Below are 15,602 nucleotides of genomic sequence, written 5' to 3'. Positions count from 1 at the left end.
TGATAAATTTGCTCTCTATTGAATTGCAATTTAGATTTATATACAGGTGCATCTCACTAAATTAGAATATCATCAAAAAGTTAATTTATTTCAGTTCTTCAATACAAAAAGTGAAACTCATAGAGTCATTACACACAGAGGGATCTATTTCAAGTGTTTTTCTGTTAATGTTGATGATTATGGCTTACAGCCAATGAAAACACAAAAGTCATTATCTCAGTAAATTAGAATACTTTATAACAACAGCTTGAAAAATGTATTTAAAATCCGAAATGTTGTCCTACTGAAATGTATGTTCAGTAAATGCACTCAATACTTGGTTGGGCTCCTTTAGCATCAATTACTGCATCAATGCAGCGTGGCATGGAGGCGATCAGCCTGTGACCCTGCTGAGGTGTTATGGAAGCCCAGGTTGCTTTGATAGCAGCCTTCAGCTCGTCTACATTTTTGGGTCTGGTGTCTCATCTTCCTCTTGACAATACCGCATATATTCTCTATGGGGTTAAGGTCAGGAGAGTTTGCTGGCCAATCAAGCACAGTGAATCTCTTGTTTTTAAACCAGATATTGGTACTTTTGTCAGTGTGGACAGGTGCCAAGTCCTGCTGGAGAATGAAATTTCCATCCCCAAAAGCTTGACACAAACAGCAAAGCCTCACTAAGAAGAATTAAAATTCCCCCAAAAATTCAAGAAAAAACACAGCAGTGTTTACCTGCCCAGATCTTCAAAACCAAATGCACTACCAGGGTGCAGCAAACCCACATAAAGATGGCGGCTACACAGGTGCAAAATACTGATGAGACAACCACTCACAACTTACCATTTATGGGCAATAAAAATGAAAAAAAGCATATACAAAATGGGAGGAATAGAGCTAAGCAACAGTACATGTGAAAAAGACTTAGGTATACTAATAGATCATAGACTGAACATGAGTCAACAGAGTGATGCAGCAGCAAAAAAGCCAAATACAATTCTGGGATGTATTAACAGAAGCATACAGTTTAGATCACGTGAAGTCATTATCGGACTTTACTCCTCTTTGGTCAGACCTCATCTGGAATACTGTGTCCAGTTTTGGGCACCACATTTTAACAAAGACATCGACAAAGTAGAGCAAGTTCAGAGAAGAGCGACCAGAATGGTGACCGGTCTGCAAACCATGTCCTATGAGGAACGGTTACAGGATTTGGGAATGTTTAGCTTGAAAAAAAGAAGACAGAGGAGACTTAATAGCTGTCTACAAATATCTCAAGGGCTGTCACATTGTAGAAGGATCATCTTTATTCTCATTTGCACAAGGAAAGACTAGAAGCAATGGGATGAAACTGAATGGGAGGAGACACAGATTAGATATTAGAAAAAAAAATTTGACAGTTAGGGTGATCAATGAGTGGAACAGGCTGCCACGAGAGGTGGTGAGTTCCCCTTCAATGGACGTCTTCAAACAGAGGCTGGACAGACATCTGTCTGAGATGATTTAGTGAATCCTGCTTTGAGCAGGGGGTTGGACCAGATGACCCAGGAGGTCCCCTCCAACTCTACCATTCTATGACTCTATGATTTCATGGAGGGGGTGACTGCTTAGTATTTGAATTGCACACAAAAAGGCTTGTATAGGGTGCTGTTCACACTAGGGTAGTGCACAGTATCCGGCTTACAGCCTGTTACACCCATACTATTAGACTAGACGGGAACTTGTGGGTTGTCTCATCAGTATATTATGGGCAAAAAATAAAGGGTAGTCAGCAGGGGCGAGTGGTTTGATAGCAATTTTAATTACCCCTTTGGAGCAAATTCCTATGACTTCTCATTAGGAGATCAGTTCTTAATACTAAAGAGTCCTATAAGATCTATTGTTTTGGTCAGTTTACATCCAGAGAGCCTTAAAGGCAATCTGTCACCCCCTAGGACTTAACAGACCTCTAATATGGGCATACAGGTGATAGAAATGTAAATATATAGCCGGGAAAAAAAAGTGCCCCTTGCGTTATAGGAGATTTGCGCATGTGCCGGATCTGGAAGACAAGACTGCACGTCACAGGACACTGTGACTTGCAGGGGGGGGTGGTGGGGACATTGTAATTAGCAAAGTAGGCAGGGATTTCTTCCCATCCCCCAAGAATGAGAAAAAATAAAGAATAAAGACATTTCAAAGCAACCAGACCTCTAATATGAGGCATTCAGGTATGTATAGATTCACATTTCTATCACCTGTATGCCCATATTAGAGGTCTGATAAGTCCCAGGGGGTGATAGATTCCCTTCCATTCACATTCATCTTGGTTTGATGCTACTGTTTTTCCTCTGAGACAAAACTGATGTGAGCGTGAGGTAGAATTTGAGAGGGTCTTCTTGTAAATGTTCATACACAACATGAATACTCAGGGAAATTCATTGACAAGCTATACACCGTGCCTAGAGATAGGATGTAACGAACGGAAAAATAAAAGAGAGAAAAGGAGAAAAGGGAAAGAAAAAAAAATGTTTTAAAGAATTTAAAAAAAAATTAATAATAGGTACCGTGTTTAACAATTGAGTTAGGTCACTGCCAGGCTATGTGGTGACATTTTAGACATACTGCTCAAAAAAGTAAAGGGAACACTCAAATAACACATCCTAGATGGTTTCCTGTGGGATCTCCTCCCAGACCTGGACTAAAGCATCCGCCAACTCCTGGACAGGCTGTGGACAGTCAGTTGGTGGATGGAGCGAGACATGATGTCCCAGATGTGCTCAAAAGGATTCAGGTCTGGGGAACGGACGGGCCAGTCCATAGCTTCAATGCCTTCATCTTGCAGGAACTGCTGACACACTCCAGTCACATGAGGTCTGGCATTGTCCTGCATTAGGAGGAACCCAGGGCCAACCGCACCAGTATATGGTCTCACAAGGGGACTGAGGATCTCATCTTGTTACCTAATGGCAGTTAGGCTACCTCTGGCGAGCACATGGAGGGCTGTGCGGCCCTCCAAAGAAATGCCACCCCACACCATTACTGACCCACTGTCAAACAGGTTATGGTGAAGGATGTTGCAGGCAGCAGATCGCTCTCCACGGCGTCTCCAGACTCTGTCACGTCTGTCACATGTGCTCAGTGTGAACCTGCTTTCATCTGTGAAGAGCACAGGGCGCCAGCGGCAACTTTGCCAATCCTGGTGTTCTGTGGCAAATGCAAAGCATCCTGCACGGTGTTGGGCTGTGAACACAACCCCCATCTGTGGACGTCGACCCCTCATACCACCTTCATGGAGTCGGTTTCTAACCGTTTGTGCAGACACATGCACATTTGTGGCCTGCTGGAGGTCATTTTGCAGGGCTCTGGCAGTGCTCCTCCTGTTCCTCCTTGCACAAAGGCAGAGGTAGCGGTCCTGCTGCTGGGTTGTTGCCCTCCTACGGCCCCCTCCACGTCTCATGGTGTCCTGGCCTGTCTCCTGGTAGCGCCTCCAGCCTCTGGACACTACGCTGACAGACACAGCAAACCTTCTTGCCACAGCTCACATTGATATATCATCCTGGATGAGCTGCACTACCTGAGCAACTTCTGTGGGTTGTAGAGTCCGTCTCATGCTACCACAAGTGTAAAAGCACAACCAACATTCAAAAGTGACCAAAATATCAGCCAGAAAGCATTGGTACTGAGATGTGGTCTGTGGTCCCCACCTGCAGAACCACTCCTTTATTGAGGGTGTCTTGATAATTGCCAATAATTTCCATCTATTGTCTATTCCACTTGCACAACAGCATGTGAAATTGATTGTCAATCAGTGTTGCTTCCTAAGTGGACAGTTTGATTTCACAGAAGTTTGATTTACTTGGAGTTATATTCTGTTGTTTAAGTGTTCACTTTATTTTTTGAGCAGTATATATATAAAAACAAGATTGTAAATTAAAACATTCAAATGCCACATATCACATATACCTAATGCTCGGTTTAAGAGTGAACAAAGTGCCATTATGGGACTAATGTAAAAATAGTTTCAAAATAAAAAAATAAAAAAAAGAGCTAAAATTGATGCTGAAAACTAGATCAGTTTTTCCTAAAGACAATCCTATCTGAGATTGGTGAGTGAACCACATTTTGAAAACAATGAAACGTGATATCATGATTAGCAGGCAAAGAAAATTTGGTGTTGTCATTGTGAAATGCTCATGATATATATATTTTTAAGGCTATGTGCGCATGATGCATATTTAAAGCAGAAATTTCCTGAGCGTTTCTGCATATCCTTGGCAGGGATAAAGCATGCAGATTTTACATGCGTTTTTGACGCGGTTTTGTACATCAATGAATACTTTTTGGAGCTAAATAAAGTTATTTGGTGGGACATTGCTTAAACCTTGGATTACCATCAGAACTGGGGTGAGTATATTGGTTAATTTGAATGATTAAAGAATGTGCCTGTTGCATTTCCAATAAAGTGTTTACACTGTGTCTGTGTGTTTATTTAACTCTTTACTTTACTTTAATTAAGTTTGGTCATGAAAAGGTCTGATTGACACCTTGTCGTAACCAAACTAAAGAGCTAGGTGTCAGCTAGTCCCATTCACCCAATCTTCATTAGCATTTCTATTCATGTAATTTATGCGGCTGCTGAGAGCTGCTATTTTTAGCCTGGGAAGGTGCCATTTGCAAACATGGCCCCTGGCTATAATTAACATCTCACAGCTGGCTCACTAGCCACTACCTCCACACGATCAGCACTCAGCAGCGATTTGGATGCAGCATATTTTTGTAGCGTCCAAAACTAGGTGTTCTAAAGCAGCACTTTTGTTGTCAATACATGTGAATCCACTGCATATAATGACACTTCAATTGGTCAAAATCTGCAGCTGAGACTAGCGTGTCTGCTGCAGAAATTGACATGCTGCGGGTGAGTTTGGGTAGGTGGCCACGAACAGGAGCCATTGCAGGTTTGATGCTGCGTGTTTATACAGCATCAAACCCACAGCGTCCAGCTGTTACAGTATAGTGGATGGGAATTCTAGAAATCCCATGTCCACTATGCGTGCATCAGAGGCTGAGAATCACCTGCGGACACTGACATGCAGTGTGTCTTTGAGTACCGCAGCATGTCAAATTCTCTTGCGGAGTCGCCAGTCTGCGCAACAGAAAATTGACCACTAGAAAGTATAGAATGCGGTAAATACGCATGGTTCAGTGAATAGAATAGTACAGAATGCAATGTTTTGGACTCAGCAAAAAATATGCGTCCAAACCGCTGCTACGTCCGGATTGTGGGCACAGAGCCTAAAATCTATTAAAAAAAAATGACGTGGGCTCCCGCGTCATTTTTATAACCAGCAGAGGGAAAGCCGACCGCTGGGGGCTGATATTAGTAGCTGCGGAAGGGGCCATTAGCCAAAAAATTTCCCTGGCTATTAATATCAGCCCACAGCTGTTTGTTTAGCCTTTACTGGCTAGATTACAGAAGGACCCGAGAAAAAAGTTGACGTGGGGTCCTTCTATAAAATCTAACCAGAAAAGGCTAAACTAGACAGCTGCGGCCTGATATTAATAGCCAGGGAAGGGTGCATAGATACTAGACCCCTCCGCAGCTATTAATATCACCCCTCAGCAGTCCCAGAAATTGCGCATCCATAAGATGCGCCAAATCTGGTGCTTAGCCTCCGCTCTTCCCACTGCTCTGTAGCGGTGGCGAGTGGGGTAATGCGGTTGGGGTTCACGTCAGGGGGTTCAATAATGTACTACGCCTGCGCTACTTCTCATGCGCTAGAGGTCAGATAATGTCCATCCCCTAGTGTGCATGTTCGGAAGGGACGTGCTTTAGACTGAAACACCAAAGAAACTGATTGCTGCCGCTCCACTCGTACCCGTTTACTGTGCATGCCCTTAGTTATGCGTTCCACGCCAGAGTGCATCTTGCATCATTGTCTATGATTGCGCATAACCGGATGTGTGCGATCCACGCTGGAGATCATCAAAAGTCTCCTACCTGCGACTGCGCATGTCTGCAAGCATGCGTTCCACGCCAGAGCGCATAATGGATTTGGATTGCATTCCACCAATATAGAAAGTCTTATCTCTGAGATCAGCGTCATGGGAGACTAAAAACAAGTATTGCACATCGTCCCATCATGCAATAGGCATGTAAATATACTAGATCACTACAATAAATATGGGATGATAGCCCACAGTATATTCCTAAAAGGCTAAATGCAAAAGTCAAGGATGCTATAGGATTTTTACAGGATGAAAATGCTAAAGTGGTAAAAAATAATGCTGAGAAGACCAAACTTTTAAATTCCTATTTTGCTTCTGTGTTCTCTAAGAAAGCAAATGTAACATCAATTGATCTTCTCGGTACTATTGAAGCAATAGAAGAATCCACACTATCTATAAACAGAGAGATAGTGAGGGAATACTTAGCTAACATAAATTAATTCAAGTCTCCAGGTCCAGATGAATTACATCCTAGGGTACTGAAGGAGATAGAGTAAATTATTAAACCACTCTCCATAATCTTTGAAAATTCATGGAGAACAGGAGAAATCCCAGAAGACTGGAGAAGAGTGAATATTGTCCAGATCTTCAAAAAAAGAAAGAAGGTGAACCCAGGGAACTATAGGCCTGTGAGCCTCACTTCTATACCGAGAAAGATCTTTTAACAAATTATTAAACGACATGTATGCAAGTATCTTTATGAGAATGAAGTGATTAACCAGAGCCAGCATGGGTTTGTAACTAATAAGTCATGTCAGACTAACTAATTTCCTTCTATGACAGAATCACTGACTGGGTGGATCAGAGAAACACAGTATAGTATATCTTGAATTCAGCAAAGCATTTGACAAAGTATCTCATACCATACTTATTAAAAAAATGACCAACTATGAAATGGACAAGGCAACTGTTGGGTGGATTCATAACTGGCTTAGTGATCGGACCCAATAAGTGGTCATAAATGGTTGCACATCCAGTTGGAAGAATGTCTCAAGTAAGGTACCACAAGGCCATGTACTGGGCCCTGTGTTGTTCCACATCTTTATCAACGGTTTAGATGAAGGAATTAAGGATAAACTGATTACATTTGCTGATAATACAAAGCTAGGAGGGATAGCTAACACTAGAGAAGAGAGAGAGCATTCAAAAAGATCTAAACACACTGGAATTGTGGGCAGCAACTAAAATAAAGTTTTTTAAATGCAAAGTCCTACATCTGGGCAAGAAAAATGAAAAAAGCAAATACACAGGGGCTAAGTAACACATAGGGCTAAGTAACAGCACGTGTGAAAAAGACTTGGGTATATTAATAGATCACAGACTGAACATGAATCAACAGTGTGATGCAGCAGAAAAAAAAAGGCAAACAATTCTGGGTTGCATTATCAGAAGCATACAGTCTAGATCACGTGAAGTCATTATCAGAGCTGTGAAGTCGGTAAGCCAAACCTCCGCCTCCAACTCCTCAATTTCCATGACACCTCAATGATACAAAAGGCGAGGTCTCCGGTTTCTCCTCGATGTACACTGTTCATTTGTCTTGCTAATGGGGTGTCGCGACTATGGCGTATATCGCCCAAATGGTCCCCCATCCTCCTCCTAAACTCCCTCTTGGTTTTACCTACATTATCTAGGGGGCAGGTGCATGTGGCCATATATACAAGTCCTGAGGTTTTACAGTTGGAATAATCCCTCTGGAAAAAGGTTTTAGCCGTAGAGAAACTCGATTTACTTGGTCTCAGCCAAGTAAATGTAAAATGTTCTCCACATCTAAATAAACCACAGATTCTTTGATCTAGTCAAGTCCCCTGGGGTCCAGGTTTTTTATATAAACTATGCACTAAATGGTCCCTAATTGACCAACCCTTTCTGAAAGTTATTGTGGAAGTAGATCCCACAGCACCCCAAAAGGTCCAAGTCGACCACAAGTATATACCAGTAATATAACTGATAAATAGACACATATACCAGAAATAATAAAATAGTCACATTTATTTCATACTTAATATTAAAAACAGAATACATAAAAATAGGAAAAAGGGAAAGGTGATAAAGACACTCACAAAGAGAGTACACTGGGGTGAGGTATTCTAGACCTATCAGAATAACAAATATCACATGCGAGGAAGTCAGATGACACTCAAGTGTATATATCCACAAACAGTGGAAAGTGCATAGTGCTATTCAATGAAACATGATAAGTATATAAATATAATCATACCCATAATATATAAATCCAAGTGGATAAGTAATAAATAAATAAATAAATATATCATGAATATTGCACTGCAAGAGTAACCATGACCAAACAGATCAATGTAACAATAAGTAAATGAATAGGTACTGGATGCAGGACTCACACATGAGACACCACATGCTCCAGGGTTAGTACCTATTCATTTACTTATTGTTACATTGATCTGTTTGGTCATGGTTACTCTTGCAGTGCAATATTCATAATATATTTATTTATTACTTATCCACTTGGATTTATATATTATGGGTATGATTATATTTATCATACTTATCATTTATATATATATACTCTCTTTGTGAGTGTCTTTATCACCTTTCCCTTTTTCCTATTTTTATGTATTCTGTTTTTAATATTAAGTATGAAATAAATGTGACTTTTATTATTTCTGGTATATGTGTCTATTTATCGGTTATATGTGTGTGATTGACACATTATCCTATTTACTCATATGGATTTGTTGTAAGTATATACCAGTGTTTTCTGAGGATATTAAAGAAGTTGTGCACTACTTTATATCCCCCCCCCCAATGTATCCCCCCGGGGCCCCTAAGGTATTTACAAAAAGTCTTATGTTGCTGATAATGCCTGTGAGCGGCGCTATCACTGGCCACTCACAGGCAGCACGTGACTCCCCGCTGACGTCACGACAAGTGAGGCGTGACTGAGCGCTGGGCTCCCCGCGGTGGCTGCTGGGTTGTGGGCGGGGTTACCCCCCCGCATCACACCCAGCATCCACCACGCGCTTTCCCAATGAATAGGGAATGGCAGAGGGCATGGTGGATGCCGGGTGTGACGCGGGGGGGGTAACCCCACTCACAGCCTGGCATCCACCTCGAATACGGAACGCGAAAGACAAAGACCTCCGGCTGCTGCCAGCATTTGTCGTGACATCAGCGGATGTCAGAGCCGGCTGCAGCTGGGTTCACGTGATGCCTGTGAGCGGCCAGTGATAGCGCCGCTCACAGGTATCATCTGCAAATTAAGGTATTTACAAAAAGTCTTAGGGGCCCCATTGGGGGGGTAATATAAAGTAGTGTACAACCCCTTTAAAGATATGGTCACTCTGATTGTTGTAAGTTCCTATTACTTGTGTTATCCCATCTTTTCTTGGTCTCTTGGTTTGGAATGGAGGATTGTCTGTCTCTTCCATTTTTCTGCAAATGATCGTGTGGAATCCAAAATGTACTGTGGGTATCTTTTTCCCAAAATCTGGTGTTCATGTCCATTGCCTGTATATTAAAATCTGTGACACTAGAACAGTTCCTTCTCAACCATAAAATTTGTCCCTTGGATATTCCTTTTATTAGGAGGATGGGGTGGTGGCTATCCCACTTCAATAGTTTATTAGTGCTTGTAGGTTTATGGTAGATGAGTGTTCCTAGGGTCCCATTCAAGTTCTTTCTAGATTAGTACATCCAGGAAAGGCAACTGGTAATAATTAAACTCCGATGTAAATCTCAGGCCCACTCTATTGATGTTGAGTTCCCTGACAAATTCAAGAAATTGTTCACTTGTCCCGACCAGATGATAAAAATGTCATCAATATATCTATACTTGTACCCCAATACATGGATGCCACAACTTGATCATCCCTGAATATTGTGGTTTCCTCCCACCAGCCCAGGAATAGATTAGCATACGAGAGGGCACAGGGGCTCCCCATCACAGTACCCCCTGAGCTCGTGGAAATACTTACTGTCAAAAAGAAAGTAGCTATGAGAAAGAATGAATTTTAGAAGCTCCTACATGAAGTCATTATGTCTGCTACACTCTATTGATCTTGATTTCAAGAAATATCTTACTCCACTGATACCATCCTCATGCGGAATATTACTGTACAAAGCCTCGATATGTAGCAAGGCCTGCTCCCCTACATGCATGTATACATGCTCGAGGGTCTACATGTAGGGGAGCAGGCAGAGGGAAAACCATTTCCCAGAGGGATTATTCCAACTACAGGACGTCAGGCGCTACTGGGGGAACATTATACTGTGTGGTGGCATCAGACATGCTGCATAAGGGGCATAATGGGGGCATCATACATACTGCATAAGGGGCATAATGGGGGCATTACACTGTGTGGGGCATCATACATCCTGCATAAGGGGCCTAATGGGGTCATTACACTGTGGGGGCCTCATACATACTGCATAAGGGGCATAATGGGGGCATTATACTGTGTGGGGGCATCATAGATCCTGCATAAGGGGCAAAATGGGAGCATTACACTGTGTGGGGGCATCATACATCCTGCATAAGGGGCATAATGGGGGCATTACACTGTGTGGGGGCATCATACATACTGCATAAGGGGCATAATGGGGGCATTACACTGTGTGGGGGCATCATACATCCTGCATAAGGGACATAATGGGGCATTACACTGTGTGGGGGCATCATACATACTGCACAAGAGGCATAATGGAGGCATTACACTGTGGGGGGGTATCATACATACTGCATAAGGGGCATAATGGGGGCATTACACTGTGGGGGGTATCATACATACTGCATAAGGGGCATAATGGGGGCATTACACTGTGTGGGGGCATCATACATACTGCATAAGGGGAATAATGGGGGCATTACACTGTGGGGCAGTAAAGGGGTCCTGTACTATGAGAACAATACGTTTCCTCCCTTCCTGTCTCCATAGTTGGGTCGTATGTATCTATTACAGGAAACAGAACAAAAACCTTATGGTTCTTATAAAGGGGCAACACAAGACCCCAAAAGAGTCTCCGTACTGAAGGGGTTAATGCCCCCTGCGCCCAGTAATGGGGTCTCCACATACCTCCACCTGCAGAGCCGCCACCACATATATGGCTGCTCTGTGCGCACAGGAGCTGTGATGAGGTCACAGGAGGGGAGGAGTCAGGGGTCACATGATCAGGGGCCTCAGTGGATGCAGGACTCTGCTGTGCTGGTTGTCATGGTGCTGGATGAGCTGAAGTTTATGTGTGGGGTCAGGAGGGGTTTACAGTGTGGATGTAGCAGAGCCGTGTGTGTATGAGGTGTACGGAGCGGAGCCGTGTGTGTACGAGGTGTACGGAGCGGAGCCGTGCGTGTACGAGGTGTACAGAGCGGAGCCGCGCGTGTACGGAGCAGAGCCGCGTGTGTACGAGGTGTACAGAGCGGAGCCGTGTGTGTACGAGGTGTACGGAGCAGAGCCGCGTGTGTACGAGGTGTACAGAGCGGAGCCGCGCGTGTACGAGGTGTACGGAGCAGAGCCGCGTGTGTACGAGGTGTACAGAGCGGAGCCGTGTGTGTACGAGGTGTACGGAGCGGAGCCGTGTGTGTACGAGGCGTACGGAGCGAAGCCGCGCATGTACTAGGTGTACGGAGCGGAGCCGTATGTGTACTAGGTGTACGGAGCGGAGCCGTATGTGTACGAGGTGTACGGAGCGGAGCCGCGCGTGTATGAGGTGTACGGAGCGGAGCCGTGTGTGTACGAGGTGTACGGAGCGGAGCCGTGTGTGTACGAGGTGTACGGAGCGGAGTCGCGTGTGTACGAGGTGTACGGAGCAGAGCCGCGTGTGTACGAGGTGTACGGAGCAAAGCCGCGTGTGTACGAGGTGTACGGAGCGGAGCCGCGTGTGTACGAGGTCTACGGAGCAGAACCGCGTGTGTACGAGGTGTACGGAGCAGAGCCGCGTGTGTACGAGGTGTACGGAGCGGAGCCGCGTGTGTACGAGGTGTACGGAGCAGAGCCGTGTGTGTACGAGGCGTACGGAGCCGTGTGTACGAGGTGTACGGAGCGGAGCCGCGTGTGTACGAGGTGTACGGAGCGGAGCCGCGTGTGTACGAGGTGTACGGAGCAGAGCCGCGTGTGTACGAGGCGTACGGAGCCGTGTGTATGAGGTGTACGGAGCGGAGCCGTGTGTGTACGAGGTGTACGGAGCGGAGCCGCGTGTGTACGAGGTGTACGGAGCAAAGCCGCGTGTGTACGAGGTGTACGGAGCAGAGCCGCGTGTGTACGAGGTGTACGGAGCAAAACCGCGTGTGTACGAGGTGTACGGAGCGGAGCCGCGTGTGTACGAGGTGTACGGAGTAGAACCGCGTGTGTACGAGGTGTACGGAGCAGAGCCGCGTGTGTACGAGGTGTACGGAGCGGAGCCGCGTGTGTACGAGGTGTACGGAGCAGAGCCGCGTGTGTACGAGGCGTACGGAGCCGTGTGTACGAGGTGTCCGGAGCAGAGAGGTGTGGAGCAGAGCCGCACGTGTACGAGTTGTAGGGAGCAGAGTCTCGTGTTTACGAGGTGTACAGAGCGGAGCTGTATGTACGGAGCGGAGCCGCGTGTGTACGATGTGTACGGAGCAGCCAATAGCAAAGCCCTCGAGGTGTGAAGAACATACGACCGCCTAAAATTACCCCATTTCAGACACTGTACCCACGAGGGAAGTCATCTGAGGGTGTAATGGGCGTTCTTACGTTCTTATCCCACAGGTGTCTCACTGATTTCTTTACCTCTCGTTTGTGTGTAAATAATATTACATTTGCTCAGAGCCGTAGCGAGGGGTTCAGCCAGGGGTGGACACACCACCGATGCAGCCGCACCGGGGCCCAGAGGTGAAGGGGGGCCCATGCAGGAAGGGGCGTACTGCTCAGGCAGTAGAACACACAGCTGCTATGGAGCCCCTTAACGGAGGGCTGATGCTGCTTAACCCTGTCCACTCCCACCCGTAATGATTTTTGATACCCTGGGCAGAGTGTGGACAATGAAAAAGGGGGCATGTCATGCAGGAGAGAGGCCGCTGGCCAATGAACGATTCCTCATCAGACTGATGAGAGCGCTCATTGGCAGCTGTGTCTGTCATCCTGCAGGGTCTTACAGTGGGTCTTCTGTTCCTTTCCCAGCAGCATTTCCTCAAAGAGTAGAGGGTGGGGGAGGAGAGTCCACAGCATTGGACCGCACTCAGGGGCAGGAAGCTGAAATCAGTCCTGTCTGCTGTGTTCCCTCCTCCACAGTGCGTTCTGCAGCTCTCTCCAGAAGACCCCTATATCATAAAAGATTATATGAGTGTATGTATATGTGGGCAGGGCTGCCACCAGGAATTTCAGGCCCCATACTGGCAAAAAAATTTCGGGCACCCTTGAGTCTCCGCCCAGGCTCCACCTCCACTCCTCAAACCTTCCACAGTCACACCGCCCACTCTTGGAAAAACTCCACTTCTGCACCACATCCATATCAATCACACATTAAGGGTATGTGCCCACGCTCAGGAGGTGCCTGCGGCCCCGCCTCTGCGGAATAGCTGTGCGGCTTCTGCCCTCATTTTATGCAATTGAGTGGCGCGATTTTTTTTTTTTTGTACATGCGGAGTTTCCTCATAGATGTTAGTCTGTGGAGAAAGTCCACATGTGGACCCGCAAGAGAAATTGACATGAAAGACGCGACGCATGTCAGTTTCCGTTTGTGATCCATAGGTGCACAAAGTCGCATAGTGGACATGGGATTTCTACAAATCCTATCCACTATGCTGTAACACCTGGCCGCTGCAGGTTTGATGCTGCATAAGCTGCAGTGCCAAACCCACAGCGGCTCCTGACCATGTGCACATACCCTAACAGTTCCCATAGAACACCATATCACATACATAGCCAGCAGCTTTTCTTTTGACCAAAAGATTTTGTAAGCCGCCGCCACAAGGTAGACTCTTCTGGCCGGGCCCTACTCTACTCTAACCTATTAAACATTTCTCAAAATAGCCAGTACTCTATTTAGGTATATTTTTCTTTATTTTTCTTTAAGGGAATGTGTCACATACATTTTTTCAAATAATATCACATACAAATGGACAAAAACTGTCACACAATGGCCGGACTACATATTACCACCACATAGTGACCGAATAATACCACATACAAAGAATACCGACACACCATGACTAGACCACATATCACCACATAGTGACCGAATAATATTACATACAAGGAACTGTGACGCCCAGCTGCGCTTGGTATCACAGATCCTAGAAGAGTGCATTGATGGATTCCTCCACAAGAGGCCCCCATAAACATTCACACATCACCTTCCACCTCAGACCAGCAGAGGGAGCCCGTTAGGGATATAAATAGGGAAGGTGGAGCTAGGCTGTTAGGAGTTCCTCTGGAGAGTTCAGCAAGTACAGACCTGAATACAGAGTCAAGCTCAGTCTAGTCTAGTTTCAGTTTGCAGTCTAGTCCAGTACAGTTTGAGAAGAGTTACCTCAGAGGACAGAGCGATTCCAGCTCCTGCAGTTGCTAGGCTGCAGTGGAGCTCATCCAGACTAAGACTCAGTTGTAGCTCAGAATAGTGAACTTAAGGTGTCCCGGCGCCATAAGATCGGTGAAGCGCGGCAAGCTGCTGTTAGTGTGAGTAGCCTAGTCAGGGCCCGAGCATGGCCGAAGGCAAGTGGAAAGTGAGTAGCAGTGGGGGCAGAGGAGCTTACCCAGCTCACCCCGAAACATATACCGGACACGGGGTCCGAGCTTACCGGGATCTCTACGACCCAGTAAGGCATAACCGGAATCCCTGGAGAACTACAGGTCCCAGGTTCACCAGAGAGCTGATACGTAACAGAGCCAGGAGACACATAGGCCCCGCAAGCTGGGAGCGTGCACTCCAAGAGATAAAGTTAGGCCTAGCTTCAGGCAGGTCAGAAACTTACTACGCAGAGGCAAGAAACAGGAGGCCTTACACCCGCTCATTGGGGATGATCCTGATATGCACCCTTCACCCTACAGTGCTCCGGGACGTGCCTGAATTTCCATCAGTAAAAGGTACTGAAGTGACTATCGTGTCTGTCCCTGTTCTTGCTCTGACCCGGCTGGGTCTCGCCTGTCCTGCATCCCCCTCTCCGTACGCTGCCCTGAGGCCTAGCTCCACATGTGGGGAGCTATACCATCGAGCTGCCTTATCAACGGCCTCAGTGGACTGCCGCAGCGCTGGTGATTCTCACCAGAAACCACAGGTGGCGTCACGAACTTTCATAAAACTAACAAACAATCCCCTTTTTAAAGCTGACCCCAGGGTACGGGCCCGGGAGCCGACCACCGCGACATCCCCAAGGCCAGGCAAAGGCCCGGGTACCGAGTCATCCCCATCCCCTAGGCTAGTCAGAACAAATACCACCACACCATGACCGGACCACATATTACCACCACATAGTGACCAAACAACACCACATACAAGGAACAAATACTACCACACCATGACCAGACCACATATTACCACCAGATAGTGACCAAATAATACTACATACAAGGAACATATAATTAAACCTCATACTCTTGTTTATGCATATTTGTATCCCACCCTGTATATAAACTGTTTATTGCAAGAAATTTGAGTGAAAACCACCTATGTTAGGAAATACACCCGCATCTGATCTGGTGCAA

General features: G+C 45.9%; 1 protein-coding gene across 5 annotated transcripts in view; it reads right to left on the bottom strand.

Annotated features, from left to right (window-relative positions):
• Nucleotides 1-11,097, bottom strand: part of LOC141201594 (gastrula zinc finger protein XlCGF66.1-like) — an 88,529-nt gene extending 77,432 nt beyond the window's left edge. For 3 of the 5 annotated variants that reach the window (XM_073663597.1, XM_073663595.1, XM_073663593.1), the window contains exon 1: nt 11,016-11,097. The gene's annotated coding sequence lies outside the window, so the exon portion shown is untranslated. The remainder of the gene's footprint in view (nt 1-11,015) is intronic. The other 2 variants (XM_073663591.1, XM_073663594.1) reach the window with 2 other exon arrangements.
• Nucleotides 11,098-15,602: the final 4,505 nt, after the last annotated feature.

Source organism: Phyllobates terribilis, unplaced genomic scaffold (assembly GCF_046119375.1).
Source record: "Phyllobates terribilis strain yellow unplaced genomic scaffold, ASM4611937v1 Scaffold_119__1_contigs__length_5224398, whole genome shotgun sequence".
In the NCBI taxonomy this organism is placed as follows: Eukaryota; Metazoa; Chordata; class Amphibia; order Anura; family Dendrobatidae; genus Phyllobates; species Phyllobates terribilis.
Note: the sequence above shows the minus strand (reverse complement) of the source record. Positions and strands in the feature narration are given on the sequence as shown.